Genomic DNA, 26,848 nt, shown 5'->3' with positions numbered 1-26,848 from the left:
ATCATCCATTATAAAAACGGCAGGGACTGCGCAAGAAAGATGGCGTCCCATCTGGAAAGAATTGGGATTAACCCGCCCGCAAACGTCTTTCTCACCGAACTGAAGAAAGACGGCTCTCAAACCGTATTGGAATTCAAAAACTATTATCGTTTCCAGTTCCTATAGTTTTATCACGCATATTTCTAATATATCTTAAAACCGAAGTTAAAGAAATACTTGCTTCGAAAGAATTTTATTATTCTTTCAGAGTCCAAAAAATCAAATTTAGTGGCTGCTGTTGGTATTTTGTAGTATACATAGACCCGTAAGATTAAATAAATAAGAGTCAAGAATTGTGGAGGGGATATTTTTATTTTAAAATGTTGTAGATCGTTCTGATGATTGTAGTCTTCTTTTGTTCTTTGATGAATATGGTAGTACATCTTGAAACTCTTTTTCAACACCTAAAATGGTATCTGGAACAATTTCAACTGGATCGATTAGCAAACCTTTGATGTATGATGAGAAGGAGAATCATATAAGAGAGTGATGCATACTGCTAATGGTGAATCGGGCGAGTACCTCTGCACACTCGTCCGATTCACAACCGTTAGACAGAATTTAAATGTTATCAGATGGATAATTAAGGGAGAATATGAGGATTTTCGATAATTATTAGGCTTATACGATATCCATAAGAAGAAATGGGAAATCAATGTCACTGACTCACATTGGGATGGTGAGCCAGTCGTCAGGTTGAGGTTCTAAGGAATGTATGTGTCAACTTGGATCATGTCTGTCTTATTGGGTAGGCCAATCTCAACAGAAGAATTTCATCAGTTTTAATTAGTACTTTCTGAAGCGGAATAGTTGAGAAACTTGGTGCGATACTGGAAACGTTTATTTTACCATTATCCAAGGACTGGGTAGTTTGCGGTTACGATCTGAAAAGTCTTTTGAGTAGAAAATTAAAACAGCTAGAAATTAAAACAAAAGTGAAAAAAACGTTACGTCATTATCGAGAATTAGTATTTTTAACATGAAAGTTTATAAAACTGTTAACTCTAAAAGTATGGAGCAGACTCCGTTCACTAATGTTGTAGTCGACGTGAAACGTACTGCTTCGGATCTCAGTATCGATTCTTTCATCACTACTGGATGTCGAACTCACAAATCACGTTTCTGAATGTCGTCGGTTTGATGTGTGCGGTAACAATATTCACGTACACAATTGCGTGTGTGAATTTATCAGAGGTTACAGCAAAGTATTGAGATCACGTGTGGAAAGAACGGTATCGAACTGTTTTAGGAAAGAGATCTCTTCTGGCGAGAGATTTCACGTTAATAAAAAAATCACAACGCGCCTATTACATGCTTCGTGGTTGGTTTAGAAAATGGAACAAATGTCTATTCGATGCAATAATAATCAGACCTTTTCAGGACTATCTAGATCACTTTAACACATAAAACACATAATTATATAATACACAAAACAAAAACACTTTAAATTCTTATACAGTAATGTATGACTATTATTGGTTTTTACAATTGTAGTTATTCTCAATGCTGGATGGAAAGTTTCTAAGGCCTGTAGTGTAATCTGACAATGGACACGACGGTTGACAAATTACTTTTTGAATAGTGTTTGCGTACATACTGTTTAAAGTATAATCTATAAAAATATTATCTATCAAAACATCACACCGTTGTAGAAACATGTACGTATGCGCGTATGTTTTTATTTTTTAACCGTAATTTTATTTTCTAATGTAAATTATATATTTAGCTCTAATAAAAGATTTCATTTTATAAATATTACTTACAGCGCTCAATTATTTTTAATAAATTTTTTTTTTGCTCAATAACAATTATAATTACAATAATACATTTAATACGTTTAATATAATTATTATTTATATTTATTATTTAAAGTGTGTAATAAATTTTCCAATAACTTATTTTATAAATATTTTTTAAAGCGCATAATTATTTTTAACTATATTTAACATTTAATTTTTATTTATTTAACGTACGTAGTTATTATTTAAAAGTTGTAACAAAGGTGAAGCAGATAAAACGTATAACAACATTCGCTGGTGATGTAAAACTGTCGAATATTCATACAAAACCGTTGGCCCTCAAGCTTTGGTATTAAACTTTTTTAAATTTGATTTATACATTTTTTTGGAGCACGCATTGACTGCGTGCGGATCACGTGATTTTTTGATTGCGTAATATTATTCAATTTTTTGAACATGTGATCACTGCGTGCTAATCACGTGAATTTTATTTGCATCATATTTTACATTTTTTTACCTGAAGGTAAAAGATCAACTCTTGATAAAGACTGTGATTTATCGGGACTGAGTTTTATTCCGCAATAAATCTATCTGAAGTCCGCCGATTTGGTGATTACTGAATTACTGGGATCAAATCACCTGAACTCGAAAACCGCAAGCTTTACAGAATTCAAAGTTAAGGGTAAAGATTAATTTCTCAAACACTAATTTTTGCAAAGAAAAATGAGTTATAAAAAACTAATTTATAGCTACACTAAATTTTGTCTAATTTTAATGAAAAAATTTCTTGTCAACAAGAGTGGGAAAAATATTTTCATGTAATCCAAATGCAAAATTTTCATTCAGAAATAAAACGTGTTTGGAATTTTCAAGAACTTTCTGACGAAGATTAAATCGCAATCGAATATCTAACAGGAAGTACTTGTATTTCAAACATAAATCTGGTGTCTCATTTACTTGTTCGTGATTGTAGTATATAAATTCAAACGATAGGCTGCATTATAAATAACTGCTTTTTATATAAATACAATTCCGATACTGCAGAATTTTAAATGCTAAGTGATGAAGTAACAGTGTGGTTAACACCTTCCTTTTCATGTTTGAATATTATATGTTACATATCTGTTGAGTTTTGATGTTTTAACTATGTAACGTTTTATGTTAATACGTACTAGATTTAAAATCTTTAAACGTATCTATAAGAAGTATAAATATTTTAAATTTGAGAATTGAGCAGTAATCCTGCCGTGAGGTGTAATGTGCATTCTAAAATTATGTTTATTTAATCAAAAATTTTCAAATATTTTTCTGCTGCTCACGTGTTTATTGTGAAAAGCGTAAGAAGTTCACTTACAAGAATTACAGATTTATTTGCTATGCTTATTTTATTTTATTTTGAATTATTAGCATATCTAGGTATCGAGTATCTATACGTAAATAATACTGTGATAAGTTGCTGAGAGTAGTAAAAAAAATTTAATTCGACGTGTAGAATATAAAGTTATATAACGGTTTGGCTTTTAAGTTACAGAACATGCAAACGGTTTAGTCCGTTCGTGTTTAATCTAATGTTTTATGAAAGTATTGGATTTTACCTTAATTTTATTTTTATAGTATACAGTTCCCATAAATTTTTATAAGCAGTAGCAACTGAAAACAAATTGACTTTCCATGTTACTAAAAAGGGAGATGTAAAACTTTACAGGAATATAAAAGAGCTTTCAAGTAAGAGTATATAAGTTAATATTATGCATCAATAATCTGAAATTGAGTTGCAGACTAAATTTATTTTTAGTTTCCTGGCCGGTCTTATAAGCAACGAGTAGGTTTTATTCGTGAATATTTCCCTTTTTTGTGTTCGAATTAAAATTCGATCTTAACGCCAGTGAAAATTCTATTTAAATTAATCTGAAACTCGATGTGCGCGCGCGATTGCGAGTGTGTATGTATGTATATATATATATATATATATATATATATATATATATATATATACACTTTTTTTTTGTTTGATGGTTCCGCTGTAAAATATTTGGATAACATTTCCGCTTTTCTGTTACCGAATAAAACTGAATTACCAAATAAAAATATAGGCGTTATTTGGATCCCTGGTAAAAAGGTTAAGTTTTATCTTTACCATCGGATAATTTCTCAGGTTCTGAGGTTCAAATCCTAGAAACGTTTGTTGCTTTTATACGGATTTGAATACTAGACGGTGAATACCGATGTACTTTGTGGTTGGGGATTAATTTATCCTCACGTCTCAAGAATGATCGGCGTGAATCTGTACAAGACTACACCTTATTTGAATGTCCTACATAACAACCTCATTTCATTGGGCCGAGGGGGGCCTTATTGTTCACTAATTGAATAGATTGCAACGTACGCATTAGGAAAAATAGAATACAGTTTAATACTTGAATACTATTGTACGGAGAGACTTTATCGATATCTCAATCTTACCTCAATCCTTAATTTTACCTCAATGGCATTCAAATCGAGATATATGAACAACTAATTAAAATAAAAACAACTAAAATTAAAATAAAACAAATAAAATCAGGTATTAAAATAAAAAAAAACAAAAGGAAAAGTGTAATTTCTGTTTTATATACATATAAAACGTTTTGTCTACATATATATATATATATGTCATATTAAAGCTCAACATTCAATTTCCCTAACCAATATATAAAATGGCACATAATTAAAAATAAATTAAAAAAAGGAAAACTGAAAACTGTGAAAAAAAATTTTTTAAACAGAAAACAATCAATTATGATAAAGTCAATTATTCATAATTTTGATAATTCATGATGATGATAAATTAATTAATGATTATGATAATTCAATCAGGCATTTTATTAAAAGTTTTTTGAAACTCCTTTTGATTTTTATATAATAACTACAAATATTTCAGCTTACGAAAGTAGCCGAGACTTCTGCATCGTCTTATTTACCATAAAATACATTGTGTAATTAAATTAATTAATGATTATATGTACGTCATGAAAGATGATTTATACGATTTAAAAAATAATTGCATCGGTAAACTAGAGGTTTTTCCTTTATTTAATCAAAAGCATAAAATATGATATTGAAATAGGTTTGGACAGAATAATATTCAATCGGAATACCCGATAAAAAATGGGTAAAGATATGCAATAAAGGGTCATTATATATTATGAAAAGTACAAAGAAAATCAAAGATGAATGGATGAGATTATATATTCAGAAAGCAAAAAGTACAGGTTGAAAAGCGTAGCATTTCTGTATAGAGTAGTAGAAGAAAATGAATTGATTCTGGTTAAATCATGTAAGTTAAGAGATTAAAATGAAATTGTATTTTAACATTAAAAAGATTATTTATAAAAAAAAATCATGAACTTTACGCCCACTTAATTATGTGAGGAGTTTTACGGAAACATACGTAAAATCTTACCTCAATGGCATTCAAATCGAGATATCTGAACAACTAATTAACGTAGAAAATTCGTTTGGATCTTAAAACATTCACTAAGTCAAGCCCCATCTAATGAGTCCACACCGACTTTACTTATTCAATTCCTAAAAGAGTTTTGAGGGAACGTTAATTAAATTATGGCTTATCTGACGACGTCTGACACTACTGACGTATTTTGTTTTAAACGAAAACAATTTCCTATACGGTTAGCATTTTGTATGAATCAACAAGGCGCAAGTACAAACTATGGATCGAGTAGGAATCTACCTACCTAAACCAGGTTTCAGACATAGAAAGTTGTACGTTGCTCTATCATTTGATAAATCTTTTAAAAATGTGAAAGTAGAGATGAAAGCTAACGGTTGGTGCACAGCTAATGTTGTCTGTATGGAGGTATTCTGAATCACAAAGTAAATTATCTATTATAACTGAGAAACTTCAGTTTATAGGGGACCCGATCCTGTGGAGCAGCACGGGTCCCCTAGTTTTTATTTAATTTATATTTTGAAAAAAAAGGATTTGCTACTTTAGTTCTTTGTTGTAACTTAGAACTCTTTATTTATGAAAAAAAATTGTTTAAAAGATGGATTCTTAAAAGAAGGCGATATAATTTTTTTTTTAATTTTATTATTCCTAAAGAAATTCTTATGATATGTTAGTAGTATATTTGTCTTCACCCGGCTCTTTTACTTGGAGAAAGAAATTGGTCTTTGTAGATTGGTTGGTGATTTTACCAAACCCAAACTTAAAGTGGATTTTTTTTTAATTTAGTAAAATTTTTAACCAAGGCAAAAGTGGTTTCTTCCAGAAAGAAAATTACATACTTAGTGTGTGTGAAGTTGAAGGGGGGAGAGTGAGATTGTGTGTGCGTGTGTGTGTGTGTGTGTGTGTGTGTGTGTGTGTGTGTGTGTGTGTGTGTGTGTGTGTGTGTGTCTCTTTCTAGTCACTACTACTACCTGAGAGAGGTAGTAGTTCATTACTATGTCTGTGAGTATTGATTGACTATTGGAAGACGGAAAAACCACCAATCAAACATTGGTCTACAAACTTGTCAGAGGCTGGACCATGGTCTCCCACAACTTCATCCCAATTATTAGTAAGGATGCATTTGTACTCGGTTGCAAAAGCAGGATAACAGTCCTATCAATTAACTAAGCATATCTTATTAGGTAATGTAGGCTGTATTTAACACATGAATTCTTTGTGAGCGTGTATATTTGCACATATATGTGAACGTGTACATGTTCTTATTTAAGGATCGGTAAAATCAGAAAGAAAATTTTTGAAAAGAGTATCAAAAGGTTCATCTAAATTACATGAAGAACATTTATAGAACAGGCAAATGAATAAACCAAAGTGGTAAATTGTACACTTTACTTTCGAACCGAACAAATTACAAACATTATTTGCAATTCGTCAAAATATGGTATTTTATCATATTATTACAAAGGAAAAAAATTATTTAAAAAAAAAAACAAAAAAAAATACTTAAAAAATACACTAACAGATAAAAAAACAAACAAAAAAACAATTTTTAAATTCTTTTTTACTTGTCAATTTTTATAAGTAGGAGCCAAATTAAAAACAATTACCAAAAACTTAATTCTTCATTTAGCAACTCCAAAAATTCATATTTATAAAATTGTAATAATATTTCTTTAAACTTTCAGCGAATTTTTAAGTCGATTGTATTATTTTTGAATTTTATTTTATTCTAAAGTTTTATTTAAAATATAGATAAGCATATAAACATTTCTGTGAAAAATTACGGCAAAAAATCACTTTAAACTTTTGCGGGAACGACAGTGCTCTCTTCCCTAGCAGCCTCGCGTGCAGCTTCCTGTGTGCGCGTGCACACAACAGCCAAAAACCACGCCGCTGGAACTGTGAAACGCACAGTTTCATACAAATATTTTTGTATCTTTTTCATAAACTGGGAATGGCTACTGACATTCAGCTTAAGGATTATATATTGTACAATTATAACGAAAGAATTAAAGAAAAGAGAACTCATTATATTAAATAAAATCGATAATATCAAGTGGAAATAGGGGTGCTGCACTTCCACAGTACCTACATACGAGCCGCCACTGTTCATATGGTAAAAAAAAGTTTGACTAAGTAAGATAACTCTCCCCCCGGGATAATTTTGTTATTCAGAATAGCTTTAGTTAGGATTAGAGCAAAGAAAAACTGTGAATCAGTTTGAAAACTGTGAATCAGTTTGAAAATCGGTAGATTGCATGGTAAAGATATCTGTACAAGTACTGGGACTTCATATTCTCGTACTTATTATGAATATTGATAAGTAGATAGATATTTTAATTTTATTTTAGGCTTACTTCTTCTTTGTAAAAAGGCTTAATACGTTTAAAAGTATAAATTAACTCAAATATACCTTTGTAAAAAAAAAAACTATTTCCGTTAATTATATTAAATGGTATTATAAGAAATAATAACAATTATTATTTATTGACAAACAAAAAGTAGTTGAAGCATTACAAAATGAGTATTTTTGTGAGTTTTTTTAAGAATAAAGGTAACCAAAAGCAATAAACTGCTGTCGTTTTGCTCAATCCTAATCAAACGACAATATTTGTATTTTCTCCTCTTATTTTAAAAAGAATATTAAAAATACTCACCTTTAACAGTGTTTTGTAAGTAGAGGCTACTTATTATTTATCACTTAATAATTATTTATTTTTTCAGTAATTTATTTTCTTGTACATAATAATTAGTAAACGATCTTTGAGCGTATTCTTACCCTATTCTTTTGTTGATTATACGCAGTGATAATATAACATTTATATCTTAATAATCTTATACATTAAACAGTGAAGATGTTATAGTCATAATGATATTATTAATTATTGGTATTTAATGAAAAGTTAAATTCAGGATGTGCGCTACAGAAGTGGGTGAATTGAGATCATCAGCAAAGCGGATGCTGTACCTTTATTCCTAAAGAGGTGGTACAAAGGTTTAACAAATCGATATATTAGGAAAGTCTTTCTGTAAATTAATATTACATCGTAACATCTCATATTATATTCAATGGCTGTAATAAAGTTGTCTTTAGATATTTTATTTATACGTAACAAGTAGGGTTAACCAAAGATTTGCATTAACATTCCAACTAAATCAAACGTATTATTTTACTGATACGAGTATATTGTTTAGCTTTGTTAAATAAATAATTAAATTTAAAGAAGGATTGAAAAAAGTATTATTTTTAGTTTTTATTCTTGAATATTTTTAAAATCCATTTAATTACTTACTATATTTGTAAGTTTTATTTTCATTTTAAATTTAGATGTACTACCGATATGAAAAAAAATAATCATTGAAAGTGTAAATATGAAAGATTACATTTTAAGAAAAAGTATGTGAAGAAACGGATTTCAAGTGACTCCTACCGAGCGTGATTAAGCTTTTCTATAATGATAAATAGTGGATGACCCCGAGACGGCATAGCCAGGCCTGGTGGCTCCTACTCTGGGGGTCTGAGGGGGGCGCAAAGTGAATCCGACCGGCGGGCCGAGAAGTGGAGGCCCGTTAGAATAAAGGACACTCCTGTGGGCTGTGTAATACTTAACTGCAGGATCCGGCCCGGGGGAGAAGAAAAATGGAAAAAAATGGTAAATAAGGACTATTTTTTACCTTGTGTTTTCAAACTAATTATTTTTTTACCGACTTTTCAAAAAAAAGTACGGTCAGTATACATAAGTGTACGGTCTTTATATATAGACCTATATATAAAATTTTGTGGCTCGAAAATCTCCAAAACTAATAGATAAATTTTATAGAAATTTAGTTACGTTGTAATAATGTATCGGAAGTTGTGTCTGTGAAACTTTTATGAATATTGGTCGAGTCATTCTTGAGTTATACTCAATTCAAGGTTGAAAAAAATCTGAGATTATGTTAACTACTATATATTAATGTATTTTTCATACGCGCTTAACCAGTGAGTCACATTGGTGAGCGAATTGAAATTTGATGCTTGTGTGTACGATCTACTGGTCAATCGAAAGTATGTAGTATGTTGTACTCTGAAAATCAGTGCGTTTCTGATTGCGAAATAACGAGGGCGTCGAAAATGAAAAGTCGGTGTTCCTGTGCAGTACTGCGCAATAGTTCTCTTAAACTGCGGTATCTAATGTAAGCAATATTGTTCGGCGCAGCGTTACTTACTTTGAGAGTCAAGATCATCGGTTGTGTGGTTTTTATCGAAGGGTCATGTTGACTGTGAAGGATGTATTTGTTATACGGGTGAAAAAATATTTTTTTTATGAAAAAAATTTTCATACGCGGGAATGAAAAATACTGTGACTCATGCAGTGAGGTACAGTGATTAGCTAGTTGAATGTTGATGCTTGTGTGTAGGATCTACTGGTTAGTCGAACATATATATTGCGTTGTACTCTAAAAATCAATGCGTTTCTGACTACGAAATAGTGAGGGCGTCGGAATTAACTTGTTACTGATTTTCTTGTATATTAAAATAATTTTTTTATTATTATTAATGTTTGTATATGGTTTTATTTTATTTTAATTTGCTACTTGATTAGTTACTTATTTCTTTTTCTTATTTATTTATTAATCTGATTTCTTTGTAAAATTTTAGATTAGAATCAGTTGTTACTGTTTGAAAAGAAAACAAAAAATAAAATAACGAAAATTCGATCTTCTTGCGCAGAATTGCGTGAGAGTTGTTTTTTTTTATTTTCATGGGAAAGTACTTTTAGCATCAAAATAATTTAGCCAGACTATCTATCATTATACAACAATAAGTCAGTTTCAACTAAGAAATGAGGTAAAAAAAAAGGAAAGGCTACAAATGTAAATTGTCACTATCTATTTAAATACTGCCTCACATTTCTTCATTTAAAAAAGAGGTTTGATAGAAACTAAGAGTTCAAAATAAGTAAAAAAATTAAACAAGTAAATACGGGCAAATTAAGAACCTCTCCCTTTTATCAGACCCGGTTCTATTCTATAAAATTATGTGCGATACAATCTAAAACAATCAAAAAATATTGTTTAGAAAAAAGTTATTTATATAAAATTGAATTTCCCAATGAATTAAGATTTTTAATTGTTTCCATTTTGGTGAGAAATTCTAATTATATGCTTATTTGAACCCAACTGAAACACGATTATTTAGCATTCCTTAAACCAGTGATTACAAACCTTCTTTGACCGACGACACACTTCTCTGAACACCCAAGATATCGCGACACACGTATTTGTTTTTGATTAATGATATACCGGTAGTAATAATAATAATAATAATAATAATAATAATATTAAAATGTAGTAACTAGTTGTAGCATCAGATATCCAAAGTACATAAACCAATGTTAACGCGCAAGCGAGCGCATGCTTCTAAATATAAACAGCACATCGAGCGGTGTCAGAGAAAGACACAGGTATGTGCCTGGAATAACGACCTATCTACACCGGAATCCGGATAAAAAAAATATATTATTGCTTTTTTTTTTAAACTCCACTAAAATCAGTGCTAGGTGTGTTCCACAAAGTATGTCATATTCCTATTTGGTTGACAGACCAACTTGCAAGTTATCTTCAAGATGTACCAGTCTATTCCTCTGTTTAGATTTCATTATTTTCGTTGTAGAAAATGCTGATTCGTACAAGTATGACGTTTGAAACGGCAGGAAAACTAGGGCCTTCTTTGAGATTGTAGGATACTGATATCGCGCATAAATCAAAAAGGATTATACTGAAGTGTCTAGAAATTTTGTTTTCAAAATAGAATCGTATGATAGTTTAAGAATTCATTTTTTTCATTAACAGTTAGGTTAGTGGCATTTTTTATGTTGATTTCATCAGATGTACCAAAAGGAAAAATGACGTATTCTAGCTTTGAAACGGACAAGGTAGGGAAGTATTTTGTTACTAAATTTTGCAACGCACTTTTGTTAACGTAATAGCTATAAAATAAATATTAGAGAAAAAATAAAAAATAAATCCCCTGAGAAAATAATAATATTTTTCCCTGAAGGAAAGGTTTTCAGTCTTAGACTGGGAGATAATCCCTCAACGCGGCAACAATAAACACTCGATATATTACAAAGTGGAAAGCATAAACTAAGCATCGTTGCAGGTATTCACTGTTATTAAAAATTATTAGCAGGAAGAAAAACTGAACTCATTATTATTGCATATATTGACTGCTACAGTCTGTCTCAAAGTAAACTTTACCGTATCAGGTTTCATGGTAAGTATAAATTATATTGTATAGAAACTTCCTGAATGGCGTAAAATTTATTTTTAAATTCTAAAATTTCATGGCACACCCATGGGATTGAGTGACACTGGTTGGGAACCACTGACTTAAACCAGTGCATCCATTCGAGAGTTCTAAGGTTCAAATTATAGTGAAGGCAGTTATATACGGATTTGATTACTATATCGTGGATGTACCGATAGTCTATGGTGGTTGGGTTTCAATTAACCACACATCTCAGAAATTATCGACCTGAGACTGTACAAGACTACACTTCATTTATATTTATAGTATCATCCTCACTCATTCTCTGATACCTTACAGTGGTTCCGGAGGTTAAACAGAAAAAGAGAAAAAAAATTCATTCGTTACTGATTGATCTAGATAATCTCACCATTAGAAAGAATATGGTTTTCTTGTGTTTAAAATAAATATTTTAATTTGTTAATTATATAAATTTTCTATTTTGATTGTAACATATTAATACATTAGATATATCACGTTTGGGTAGATATGTTACTCAACAAATAAAAAAAAAGGAATTATCCTGGATAAATCAAGGGAAACCTTGGTATAACGTTGATTTAGAGCAGTATCACAATTGATAATAAAATAAAAAGTAGATATGATTATATTTGATAGCTTACATGAAACAAGTTTTCCTTTCCGTTTACGAATATATTCGTATTTACAGTATTAAGTTATGTAAATTTTACTGGTTGAGTTAGTTCGTTTTATCATTTTTTAACTGTCTTAAATGTTAAATTTATTGTTTAGTTAAATATTTATAAAAAATAGAACTGTTTATCAGATTAGTTGTTACGTATTTCATTTGTTAATGATAAATTGCATGACAGTAGTAATTATACTTAAACTATTGATAACAGTACAGAACTTCTTAATGTTACTGAAAATTATATTTTATGTGACATTTAAAACAAAAAGTTAAATATTTTTTACTACAAAATGTTACTTTACGTTGGAAAACTCCTTAAAACTCGCTATTTCATAAAAAAAATGACGTAGCACGATGCTTTTTGTTTAAATAAATTGACATGAATTGACAAGAATTTTATCTGCTTTTTGAAAATAGAATTTCTTTGATTCTTACGTAGGCGCGCGCGTGCGGGTGTATGTGTTGAATTTATAAAACCAAATTAATATAAAAGTGACTTTCTTACTGGAAAGTTTTACATGCCAAAAATCCAGTTAATATTTCTCTCAAACTTTTAAACTACTTAAAGTTACTCGAAATAATTGTTTAGGAACATAACAACAATAATCTTGTATGATAATTATTATTTTTTTTTGAAAGTAATTAAGTTTATGTCATAATCATAATTTACGATTTTTAAACTTTAATGAAATATTTATTTGTTTGATATTTGTGAATCTACTGAAGGTTTTTTTGTACTTTTAATATTTACAAAATCCATTATATTTTGAATAAAAACTTTTTTAAACCGATTACGGACTAAGATCTTATTCATTCTGGATAAAAGCTTTTGAAAATTCTGGAAGAAATCAATTGTTTATTGATGTTCATCAATATTATAAGTTATTTTTTTACATATTTTATGATGGAGAAACGTGGTAGATTTTATTCTGAAAAAAATTGTTATCTAGTTGTTAAAAGTCAAAGCTTACAAACTATATCCTAAAAGGTAAAAAATGATTAATTAAAAGTAAGATTAAATGGCGTTGCAGATTATAATTTTTGTTTGGATTACGTTTTCATTAACAATATTTGAACTTTGTTTATTGTTTAATGATGTTATCAATTTTTTTTGGTTTGTTTTCTTCAGTTCTTATTCAGTTCGAGTGTGTTATATATGCATATATACTTTATTTATACCTTTATGTATAAGTACGTTTTATTGAAGGTGCTCTTTGATAACCCCTCCATGTGATTTTTTGTAATACGACTTACTTGGGATTGTAAGTAAACAGATTATGAGAGGGAAAGAAAAGTATATATTTGGTTAACAGAAAAAAAGTCACTTCTCTTGTATCAGTGCCGATTCACAACGAGGCCATATCTGTATACAACACTATAATTATTACTCATATGTTAGTCACCGTATAATTAATCTGTCATATATATTTGTCACATATCTGTCACATATATTTTAATGTAATTAAAAGTTTATAAAACGTTACGTCTTCTCAGTTCTATTATAAAACTCTTGCTGAGATGTTCAATTTTTGAACTTAAGGTCCAATTATTGCCAAGGGTTTCGCGTATTAAAAGTAATTTTATTGTGTATAAGGATGATGAGTTAGCAAGTTCCAGTGGTAAAACAGTGCTTTGATTACCTCCCTATTATTGTATACTCAACCCAATTGAGCTAATTTGGGGACAAATCGAAAGTTACGTATCGTCAGAAAGCACTGCTTTTAAAATACCTGATGTTAAAAATTTATGCCTAAATTCCATCGATAAAATTTTTTCAGGAATGGAAAAACTATAAAACATGTAACGGATACTATTGAACCTAATTATTGGGAATTGGGTAACGTAATAGAAAACAAAATTGAGCCTCCCGTTTTATCTCTTAATGCTGCCAGCATTATGGATTTCTCGCAATCAGATGACGAAAACTGAATTGAATTTTGTATATTATCATGGAAATTTAATCTAAGATATTAGTGAACTTTTACTGTTAGTACACAACTGACAATTTCATAAATCTTTAAAAAATCAAAAAAAATTCTTTAAATTTAAAATATATATATATATAATTTTTGTAAAATATAATAGCTCTTGGTTTCTGAATATTAACGTCGTGTAGTTTTTTTTGTATGCGTGAGAATTTTCAGGAAATGATTGTGAATCGGCTGCCTGAACACTCGTACGCGGAGTCTGTTTACTTGAACTCTATAAGCTAACCGAATAATATATATGGAAAGGCACAAGTGAAATATTCCTGTCAACTTCTTCGGTAAGTCGAATATACAATTAAAAATGGTGAGTCCACAGAAAGGCTCTGAATTTATAATATACAATACAGGCTCTGTATTCATTCCTAGATATGATCTCTTCGCTCTGTTCACTACATGCAATGACTGTATACTAAACATCTCTGAATAGAGAGACTCTGAATAGCGCCTCTGTACTTCAGGTGCTTTACCTGCAGTACAGCTAAATAGATGCACGGTATGAAGTATACATTTATTCTATAATATTCTACATATTTATTCTAAAATATTTTGTTAGTACAGATGTGTATAGGATCAAATTAATATTAATCTCTATTATGAAATAATAAATTTATTTTGCACACTGCCTCAACCCACCGTTGAGTTTTGTAATTTAGCTTGAAATAGTTTAGCATTTATTTATTTTTTTAATGTTCAAAAAATGAAGGTTTTGAACTAGATTAGGTCGGTCGAATTTTACTTTTATTATATTCTTCAATTGTAATATTTATATTATTAGAATCATAAAGAAATGAAATCGCTTTCACGCATCAGGTGTGTTCAAACTTATGAACAAATTTCTGTATGGTTTCTTTATCAGATTCTCACTTTTCATGAAGATTTTCAGTTATACATATTCTTCGAGAAAAGTTATTTTTGATATGTTTCGTAAATTTTTTTTCAGATGCTCCAGATGTTACTTGGTGAAAAATGGATTTTCAATATTTAACTATTTACTGAGAAGTGAAAGGAATTAGAAGAAGGAAGCTAAGCAGCGAATCGTTGCCGGCGAAATGGTGGTGTCTTCTATAATAACATCGGTGAGTAAAGATTTAAATAATCAAAATATTCATATTATCAATTTCAAAATTATATCACTATATTTAATATTTTTCATACGTTTTTTATTATTTCTCTCTACGATAAAAAGTGTAATTTGTTTTTATTAAAAATTAAGAAGTGGGTTGGATCATAAAATTTTATTTTTATATTACGCAGTATACACGTAAACTGGGCGTAGTGGTAACGGCTTTAGTTTTAGTAGAGCACAAAATGAATGTTAAATTACTAATTTGCATAAATGTGAATTCTGTGACAATTTTAAAGCTAGCATATTTGTTAGTTTTATGATTTAACTTTAATTGCCTTTTTAAACGATTCATGAATATATTTCCCACGAATTACTGTAGTCAAATAGTAGTATATCATACTAATACTCGGTTTATAATATTTTTAATAAAAATATTATTTTTATTTTTAAAATTGAAATTTCAATTCATTTGAATAAGATCTGTTGTTGGTATTTATGAATAAAAAGTTCGCATTTTTTTGCCGGTAGGGCTAAAAGATTGTATAAAAAAATTGTTAAGTATTTTAAAAACAGGGTTTTTTCTGCCATTGAAGTATTTTTAAACATTTTTCTGACCGTTTTTCAACATAGCGACTATTTAATAAATAAAGTTTGTCTTTGTTCTGCTATGACTGGAGATTTTTATTTGCACTGACTATTTTTTTAACAGTATTATTGAGATATATATATATATACATAATATATCAACAATATTATTGATATATATATTTTATTGAAAAAAAAAAAAAAAAAATATATATATATATATATCGATTTAATAAGGATATTGAGAGATTGAACACGTTAAAATTCATACAATGCAATTTATTTACTCTAGAATATTTTCGTGACGTACTCTTCCTTCTTTCGCTCGACTGTTTCCGCACACTCACTTCAAATAATACTTAGAGTCTCAGATTTATCGCAACTACTCAAAGTTCAGTGGTGTTCTAGGCAGTATTTATACCGCCGGACCTAGGTATGACGCTGTGTAACAGCAGCCGATCCACCCATTTGTTAATTCAAGCGTTGTCGTTTTTATTGTCAGAACCACCTACAATACTCTAGAAATTCTTTCTACTGCTCTTACTTTGTTGTTTTTTTTATTTTTCTTTTTCAGTATGTCGATTTACTTTGTTAGTTTTCTCCCTCTTTCTTATTCTGTCACTTTTTATTACTACTAGAAGTTTCTCTAATCGTTATAATTTTATTTAATTTCGCTTAAGAACGGAATGGAAATTAAGCTTTATAGAGGAAAGGAAGATTTATATTAAAAACGGATAGAAATATGTTCACTGTAAGTTAGTAATGAGTACAATCATTTCACATAAGTTTGGAATAGAATTCAAACATTATAATTGTTTGTATAGCTGTTTCACTCTGACGTATTTCTACGTAAGCGAGTGAACTATTTTAAACAGGCGACCGAGATTTCTAATTTAATGGAAATTCTTCTTTCCTTTACAATCCTTTCTCTATACCGTTGTTAACTGAAAGATTTTCTTTTAAGTGGCTACCTTATTGAAGAATTAAAAGACTGTTAAAACTCTTTTCATAAAATATTTGTAATTTTTGTAATTCGTAAGTTTTTTCTTAAAATAAATTAAAAATCCTAATAAAAGTAAAGAAAAAAACAGGTTTCAAAACAATTTTTTATATCATACATTTAAATAAATGCTTTTTTTTTTAGAAATGAGTACTATAGTATATTTTTATTACAGAATAAAAATGGCTGTTTTAAAGAAACCGAATTCTTTAATATATTCTTTCATTTTATTCTGTTCGTAAAAGAATAATAATTATAATTATACATTACAATGTTTTATACACGTTTTTACTTTACTGTTATTATTTTGCAAAAAATTATACTTAGAATGGTAAAATAACATTTTACAGTCATTGCTTGAATAAGCAATATTTTTGTAACTCCAGATTCATATTCTAACACTTATTTTGAAAGCAATGTAAATATTATTATAGAATATTTTCATAGATTTCATTAATTATGGAAATATTTATTCTAATTTTACGGAAATTGATGGTTACCTCGTTATCACGTACAAATCTATTTTTTTATTTTTTTCAATTTCAGTAGAAAGGAACAATTCAACGTTACTAGCCTGAATTTAAAATAAATTTAAATATTTTATGTATTGAAGCAAGGAGTGAAAAAAAATTGCTTTCCATATTACTAAATAATTTATAAGCTTACATTTTTCAAAAGAATTATCTCTTAAAAAATATTGTGGCTTTGAAAATTTTAATTTAATGATTTGACAAGAATACTAATAGCGATAAAAATTAATAATGTATTTCAGTTGATATTTTATATTAAATATAATTTAATTTAACAGCTAACAATTATATTTTCTGTAATTACACTTGTGAAATATTATGTTTTTTAAATACGGGGTGAAAAATGTGATGTCACACATACTTAACTGACTGCTCGCTTAAAGGTGTTGTGTGGCATTTCTTCCTTATAAGATCAATAAGAGGCATTTTGAAGTAACGTATCATGATTTGTAATTTAATGCAGGTTATTATAATACCATTTTCACGTTCGGTGTAGATAATGGTTTCAGATAATCCCTGTATTTCTTATTGGGTAATATAGAACGTGGTTGCCATTTAGAACGCTCTAACATCACTTTATTAAAGAGGTAATTACTAATACCTTTGCACGGCATAATCTCAGCGTGAAAATCACATTAACAATTTTGAAAACTTTGTTTTTACAAAATTCTTTGTAAGTTTTTATAAAATTTTAAAATATGATTTTTATACTCGTAAATAAAGTTAAATTTTAATTTTTAATTTTTTGCTCAAAGTAATTCTTAAAAAATATTAATGAATAATTTTTTTTCATTTGAAAGCTATTGTATCATTGACATTGATATTAAAATTTCAATCCTAGTAAGTCGAATGGCAACCGATTTTGTTAGGTCTTTAAATATGATTACGAAGTGGGCATTGAGCCTATATAACTGACAGCTGTTTTTGAAATTTTCATTGAACAGATGAATTTTATATTGATGCGATACCAAGTTGTTCACAATTATTATTAAAAATAAAAATTAACAAAATTATTTAACGAAAATTATCCCGCTTATATAATGTGATATATACGTCATACACACCCGCACACAATCCAGTTCGAACTATTAAAAAGGGTACAGCCACTTCGTAATCATATTTAAAAACCTAACAAAATAAGTTGCCATTCGACTTACTACAAGTGAAATTTAATATCTAAATTTCTGTTCATTTTTTGTGATGAAAAAGCGCATATCAACAGCTACGGTCATTATCCTGGTGAAAATTGGTAGCTTATGAAAAGATGCCACGCCTAACCAGGATTTGAACCCGGAACCTCAGCACAAAATGGCGAGACGCTACTTACTCGGCTACGGTGGTCGGTAGAGTTTTAATAATGAATTTCTTAAAATTGCATTAATGCACTTTTAAAAAAAATAAAACTTTAACTTTTTATTATTGTAATGTTGAATTCTTAATTTACATACTGAAAAAACCTGATTGCAATTTTCACAAGACTATTGAAAAAAAAACCAAAGTATTCTCGGTTTGAAGACTTTATATTCCAATTGATAACGTAAAATTTAATTTAAACAAAAGATTATATAAATATAATTAGTGTATTTTAATTTTTATTATCTGTAACTATTTGGAATTATTATTTAAGGAGTATAATGTATTTAGTGTGAATGGGCGTATGTATGTGTGTTCTACTGTAGAGCTAACGGCTGAACCGATTTATATGAATGACTCCGTCTTGAAATCCCTAAGTTACCGGGACTGTCATAAGTTTCATAAACTGATATATATGTAAATCTAAAAAATTTAAAAAAAATTCAGATGAATGAGTAGCTTTTTAAATAACTCGCATCTCAACACTACGTTCTGAACGATTCGGAAACCTCGTATCTCACGTATGCAGGTATGCAGTTGTCTTACTATTGTTTTTACACGACTGCCCAAAAAGGAGCTTAAGGTATTTACGGTGCTTATATTTATTTGTTCCACCGTAGCAGCTCAACGGCTGAACCGATTGTCTCTCACTCGTTCTTTAATTATCCTATATTAGTAATTATTCTATATTAGAGAGCAATGTTTATCAGCGATGGGATTTTTGGCAGTCACGTTTTTTAGTCTTTAATATTTATTTTATTTTTTTATTAATTCGACTGTAAATTGTGTTGTTAAATATATCTTATTTGTTACATTGATAATAACTTTAGAGATGAAGACTATTTTGATTAGCGGTTATGTTAGTTATATTTTATGAATAATTTGATTCATACACTGTTTATGTATAGAAAAATATCTATGCACACGTATATTATCTGTATATTATGGTATAGTTGTCAACTTTTAAGTAATAAGATCTTACATCTTCAAGAATAAATAAATGTTTTGTTACTACAGTACATTAATAAAATATCTGAACGAATTTTTACAATAATTATCTCATATCTACATGCTGAAACACATCTTTTTCGTTTGCTTCCGATAACCGTAAAAATCAGTGATCCAGTAACTATGAAATTTTAACTGTAGCTTTCTTATGACCCCCGGAATATTTATCACAGTTCAAAACTTACCAATCTCACTACTATATATATAAAAAATAATTATGTGTAAAACGTACACATAAATAACCTAGAATTTCTTTTAGTAAATATAATGCATTATATCGATTGATATTATACATCGATTATTGTCTACGTCAGTATCGACTTCTTCTGAAAGTTATTATGTGATTTACTGAATTTAATGAAAAGTAGTGAGATCCATGAATATTTAACGATTACGCTTCGTCCTGGAAGAAATGAAACACTTCAGTTCTAGATATGAACTGCGCCTTAACAACTACGTGAAACGCTTGGCCATGAACCTTCTATATAATGGAGAGGACATTAGAAGGCTTAAATGTCTCCACTTCCTAGAACTTAGCGTCTCTGTGTGATTTATTATAACGCATTTTCTGAGTGCCCTATTTTTATTTAATCTTCTTTATTTCTGTTTTTTCGCTTACTTTATAATTTATTTCTTCTTTCTCAGTGTTCATCTTTGACTTTTTTTTCATTTTTGGTAATCGTATGACTTGTTATGTAACTAATAGATCTATTTTTTGAGTTTAAAGTGTTTGAACTTTCCGCACAAGTTGTAATACTAGTTTGTAATTATTGTGGAATTTCAGTGGGAATTTCCTTTCAACTGTTCGTGTACGCTCAAATTTACTTAATAACTGTGTAAGATGTAACCGATTTTAAATAAAATTTAAAAAAAATAAAAATTTAACGTCATTGTCTAACCTGGTGGCGATATTACTCGAATAAAGAGTATCACTCTGTACATTTTTATATCTTGAACTACGAAGTTTCATTAGGGTAAGCATACTTATAATTGGCATAGAGTCGACTTTTAATTTGGTATTAATATTTTCATAATGCCTATTTAGGCTAGGTTACAGATAGGAAGAATAACTTCTAGGGCTACTAGAATATATGGTCATAGACAGGGAGAATCTATGATACAGCGTTCTAAAGACTTGAAGAGCAACGTATTCGTTCGGCTCAAAATCGAGTTCAATGTTCAAGAAATATGCTAGGTCTCAAATCAGCTTTTGATTATCAAAAAAATTATCTCGATTTATCTAAAATTCGAATAAAAATTTATCTAAATTTTTATACAAATTTATCTAAATTTGTATGTTTCGTGGAATGATGAAACTCCTAGACTTTGCTGTGCTGAAGGCAAACCAGTTCTTGAACAACTTCAATATCCTCCTGATCTCTTTAAAATTTTGATTTTGGGAACACATCTTTTATCTAAACATTTCTTTAAAAGATTCTAGACAGTATAATACCGTATTTAATATGACATAATTTAGAGAAAAAGTGTTAAGAAAACCGAGGTTGCGAATAGCAATGACTCTGGGAGTAACAACCCACATATAATTATTAAAAACTATTCCCAGTTTTTTAAGTTCTATATGCAAATATCGTAAACCGCGATGGGGAAGCTAAGTAGATATATAGGTATTTTCCATAGCTTTTCAAAACACGTTCCGAACTCCTTTTTTTGTTAAATTGATTTTTCGCCTTATTTATTGGTTATAATATTATGCCTTAACTTATTTTTAAAAATTTTTTTAGTGTAGGTGGTTTTTTTGTAGAAAAACGTTATTTTGACATTTTTTTCCTAATTTTTTCACTTGATCGATTTATCTATATAGTTAACATTTTTATATTATTTTCAAATAGAAATCTATTTATTCTAATTCGAAATTCATAAGTCTGAATTGATAAATCTTGGAATCGCTTTTCAAAAACTGTATTTTGGATATAGACCATTTTAATATAATTAAAATAGTATATTAAAGTTTAGTTAATTGTATTCATATCTTTCATTTAAAAATTAAAAATATATGTAATTATATTATTAAAATAATCAATGAATTTCGCCGTAAATAATTTAAAAATAAATTTATAGGAGAGTACAAAACCATTAGGTCATTCTACTACTTTTAATCCACTGAAAGATTTAACAATAAATTTAGTTTTTTGATAATAATCGGTATTAAAATGCGTAATACTGCACGATTTTCGAAATAATTTAATTATTGTATAATTACCTACTAATTATAAATGTAGGTTTGAATGTAATCTCGTACGATTGTAGATTAGTTAATTTTAATTATAATTTAACATTATATATAAATTGCGATTTAAACAATTATTAAAAGAAACTAACTAAAAAGAGAACTTTAAAAACGCTTAAATATCTATCCACCCAACGTGTCATATAGCAGTTAATTAAACTAATTGCATTATTTTAATTAATGAAATAATTAAATCGCTTAATTCAATAATCACGAGACATTGCAATCTTTTTTTCGAAAGTTCAGTAATTCTTGATTACATTTTACAATAATAATTGTTTTAATTATAAGTTATCTATCACATAATTAACCCTCCGGAACGTTAGGCTTACAACCAAACTCATGAACAATCATTCCATTCTAAACAAATTTAAGAATGAACCGGTTTCAGGTTGTTTTTTTAATGAAATTTGTATACTCCTTTGTAATAATTTGTCAAATACACCGAAATGCTGGTAAAATTTAGCCCTTTGTAAGTGATAATTTTTCTTTTTTTTTAACCTTTTGTAAGTGCTTAATCTGCACTTGTATTTGAAGTACTATATATGGATAGACGGAAAAATTATAGTAAAGCGACCAATGTAATATACCCCTCCTAGAGTCGTCTTGACAGGCGTACCTCTTAATGTGGCTTCCTTAGATTCGCTGTATTCAGAAGCTATTCAAAGAAATTCAGAATAATAATAGTTAATAAATGAAAATTTTTTTTGTTATTCAAATCTAATTATATATTTAAAAAATATCTTTCAAAATAATAGTCATTATTTGTAGGAAACATTCATAAAATTAATTAGTCGATTTTTTTAACACTATTTTAAATCTATTGGATGTAAAAATTTTACTAACTAAGGTTACTTTTGTTGATAAAAATGATAGTGAAGGTGTCACTTGTCGGTCTGAATGTTATCTGCATCTCAGTGAGCTTGGTTTGCTGACATAAAATATCATGTTCGATTCAGTGAAGAAGTCGAAGAAAAACTATTTCAATTACTTTCCCTATTAAGCTTGGTTTGAGTAGCTTCTAGGTCTTTATAATGACTGTACCATTTTTGGAATTGAATTAGTTTCATATCAGATTACCCACAACCGTCATATTGTTACAGTTAATGAACGAAAGATCATTATAGATAAATTGAGTGTGATGATAAGTTTCCTACTGCCTAGGCTTACTTTACTTGCTGACAGTAGTATCGACAGGTTATAGTAATAATAACTACGTTAGTAAAAAACGTAATAATGAACTACGTTTTAATAGATACGTTAATATAAAAAAAAAATATTAGTAGGCTTTCATCTATAATTCATAGGTAATTATTCACTAGCTAAAGATATCATTATATATTCACTCGTAGATAGCTATATTAATGAACAGAATCATATAGTAATACCATAAACTATTAACGATTATTCATTATTTAAGAAATATTTATTTTTACTAATTAATAATCTGTTTCTTAACTGACCTGATTCTGTAGGCAAATCTGAAGAAGAAGTAACTTTATGAACAGAAAACCTGTAAACAAAAGTTCATGATTTTTAATTTTTAAATGCCATAGTGAAAAATTTCAAACAATTTATTTTAAAATAACATTATATTACATTTTTTTCAAATAAAAAAGATCTTACTATTACTTTAAGAAGAAATCACTTTAAGAATAGACTATTTTTATCATAATCAGTATGAAAAATCCATTTCATAATTTATTTAATCAACATACTTCATTATGCAGTCCATTTAAAAAAAGTAATTCTAATGATTAAATTTCTTTCTGTTATCTAAATTTTTTTAAATAATGGATACTGTTCTCAACATATTTGAATTTGAAATAGAATTATTTTGCTAAAATAAACTAGAAAAGGACTAAATAAACTAGAAAAAGACCTTTGCGAATTTTAATGATGCACTGAAATTTTGATAAAAATTCCAAATAGATAACAAAAAAGCCAAATAAAGAATAACAAATTTTGAGGACATGTGTACTGAAGTACTTGAAGAAAATAGAAAAGAGAAAAAAAGTATGGAATCAACATTTACATACTATATTTTATTTACATTCTGACTCAAAGTATTCAGCTATAAAAACAGCATTAAGAAAATATATTTCTGTGAGCGAATTTCATTAAAAAATTCATAACTCTCTTTAAAAATTAAATAATTTCCTTTTAATTTAATAGGTTTAATACATAGTCAACTCAATTATACGTAAAATATTTTGTTAAAAAAGTTTTAGATTTTTTAAAACCAAAATCATATATATATATATTTATGGATGTATGAACACTAAAACAAACAATTAGCCGGGCAGAGTAATCACTGAAATAACTCCCTTACGTCTATGACTTTTATCAACTTGACAACGTTTTTGAATCGCAATGTTCTTTTTCCATGACAGTAGTCAATGAGAATAAAACAAAATTAATTTTATTATTAATCATGGCTCGTTATTATCGATATAAATTAATTATATAATAATTTCCACTACTTAGTTTTTATTATTATGTCCGAGCGCTTTCGGATATTAATTCACCATCAAGAACATTTATGTGTTGTGCTTTATAATTGTTTTCTTCACAAATTAATATATTAAACGAATTTTGAATTTTAAAAACAAAAATTATAAATACAACAATTTATCGTCAAAAGGTAAAAATAATGTTGACGTTGTCCGTCATATCAGTATGAAGCTCTCAATTGTTATTTACAAAAAGCGCTCGGACTTTATAATAAAAATTGTTGGTAAGTGGAAATTATTATATAATTAAAACAAAATTGAACTTATTTTTAACTAATTTTCTTAAATTTACGTTAAAAATCTTTTGGTTCATTAGCATATTTGACAAGCAATTTAAAATAAATCTGGTTCGTTCTATAGTAAATAATTCTTTTCCTACTTTTTCATTGTCGAAAATTCTTAATAGTCAATCATCTTCTGTTTCTCTTACTCATTGGCAATTTTGGACAGGTTTATCTACTAATAATGCAAATCTCTCTGAACAGTTTCTGTCTAATCAAGCAGTATTTATACAAAAATTTAAAGTTAAACATCTCTAAATGGGTTGAATGATTATAAAAGTTACAAGTATATTTTCCTTTTGGTTAATCCTATCTTGTATGATATCAATAAAAAATTTATGAAACGGTCACAAAATTAAAATAATGTTGGAAATGCATTTTACTAAACTAAAATCCACGAAATATTGAAGTGAGTCTTTCATGTGTATAACATAATCAAACCTTTATTGGTTTGAATAATACCACTGCTAAGTAGTGTACGAACTGGTTTATAACAAAAATAATACTCATCGTTTTTGTAATATTATGAATAGCTTAGGAGTTACGAAAATTTTAATAACGTTAAACATAAAAAATGCTGATAAAACAGTTTTAGGACTTTCCTGTCACGCGGCTATTTATAAATAAAATATAATATTAATGACATGATGAAAAAAAATCCCATTGTAATTACAAGACAATAATATTGTTTAAAACTACAGATTTCAAATAAGATATTACAAAAAAAGCTTTTATTTCAATAACTTTAAATATTAAAATCGTTTTCAACGCTCTTGAAAATGTATAAATTCGTACCTCACACGACCATGTTTGTTACTTTTATCGCGAACCCCAAAATGGGAGTCAAAGTTCAATTTTATAAAAGATCTTTACTTAAGTAGTTTTGATTACAATAAAGAAGGAAAATGTTAAAAAATCTATAACTTTTGATCGGGTCCGGGCCACCTGGTGGGGTTTCGGGCTCCCAATTTAGTAAAGATTAATTTATTAACAAAATTAAACGACAATAGAAGAAACCATAACGAAAAACAACCATCATAGCGATCATAACAAAGCTTCAAAGTTTAGAGCATTTTTTTGGGGTGGGGGTGCGATTTTGAAAAATCTTTTTTTTCCAAATATTGTTATTCTTTAATCATTAACAAATGTGCATAAGATAAATATGACCTTAATTAGGCGAAATCTCGAGATATTGAGGGTAACCTTGCTCTGCAGCGTCACTTACTTGACCTTTTAAGTTGAAAATTTAATGACACCAATGCTCCATATATAGAAGTAATCCGAACAGGTTTGGTAAAAATCGGTCCAGTAGTTCTGAAGGTATAAGGTGATTTAGAGGCCAACTCGAACACATACATGTACATATGAATATTTACACCCGGCAAATTTCCATCCGGTTTTTTAGGTTCTTTAGGTGTCAAGTTCCGGTGAAAACCGCATATGCCCAAATTGGACCGATTAAAATACTTTTCCTTCTAAAGCTGTAGCTCTGCTATAACGCTATCTAGACGGGAAAGTAAAAGTGTCCTACAGCATGTTATTTTACTATTCTTTAAATTCGGATCGAATGAAACTGATTAATCCGGCATAAGATGAGCCCTTAAATGAGTATACGAATGGCTAATATAACAAAAATAATTACACTAAATTTATGATTAGCACAAAGCTAACAATAATTTAATGCTAACTACCTGCATATGTTGCTCTGTTTATAAATTTGTTTTAAATAAGTCCTTTTACGCTCGTGTTACCTTGAGAATAGTAAATTTTGTGTTATGTAACTCCCACCTCTCATCAAAGTAAGTTTAGATACATCAGTTACCGTTCTCAATGTTAGCCGATATTTTAACCTCAGTGTAAAGCGTGATATAATAATTAACTTGTAACTAATGAACTTTCTGTTAAAGTTACGAGTGGTAATTCAACCTCAAAGATTACATAAGACATTATATTTAAAATGTCTATTTTTAAAATTTTTGTTATAATATGCTGATTTTTTTTTATTATGTTCAATTTTATTCACAAATTTTTATACATAGTATGAAGCATCAGCATAACTCTCTGGTACTGAGAAATTGAATTTTTGATTTCATACTTTTATTCTTT

At 28.6% G+C, this 26,848-nt stretch overlaps 1 protein-coding gene across 2 annotated transcripts in view; it reads right to left on the bottom strand.

Annotated features, from left to right (window-relative positions):
• LOC142322134 (glutathione S-transferase-like) overlaps positions 1-26,848 on the bottom strand; it is a 223,015-nt gene that overhangs the window by 177,183 nt on the left and 18,984 nt on the right. For both annotated transcript variants that reach the window (XM_075360858.1, XM_075360859.1), the window contains one exon: positions 23,412-23,461. The gene's annotated coding sequence lies outside the window, so the exon portion shown is untranslated. Of the gene's footprint in view, positions 1-23,411; positions 23,462-26,848 lie in introns of those variants that run through there.

This window comes from Lycorma delicatula, chromosome 3 (genome assembly GCF_047948215.1).
Source record: "Lycorma delicatula isolate Av1 chromosome 3, ASM4794821v1, whole genome shotgun sequence".
Taxonomy (NCBI): Eukaryota; Metazoa; Arthropoda; class Insecta; order Hemiptera; family Fulgoridae; genus Lycorma; species Lycorma delicatula.
This window is presented reverse-complemented; position numbering and strand designations above follow the sequence as displayed.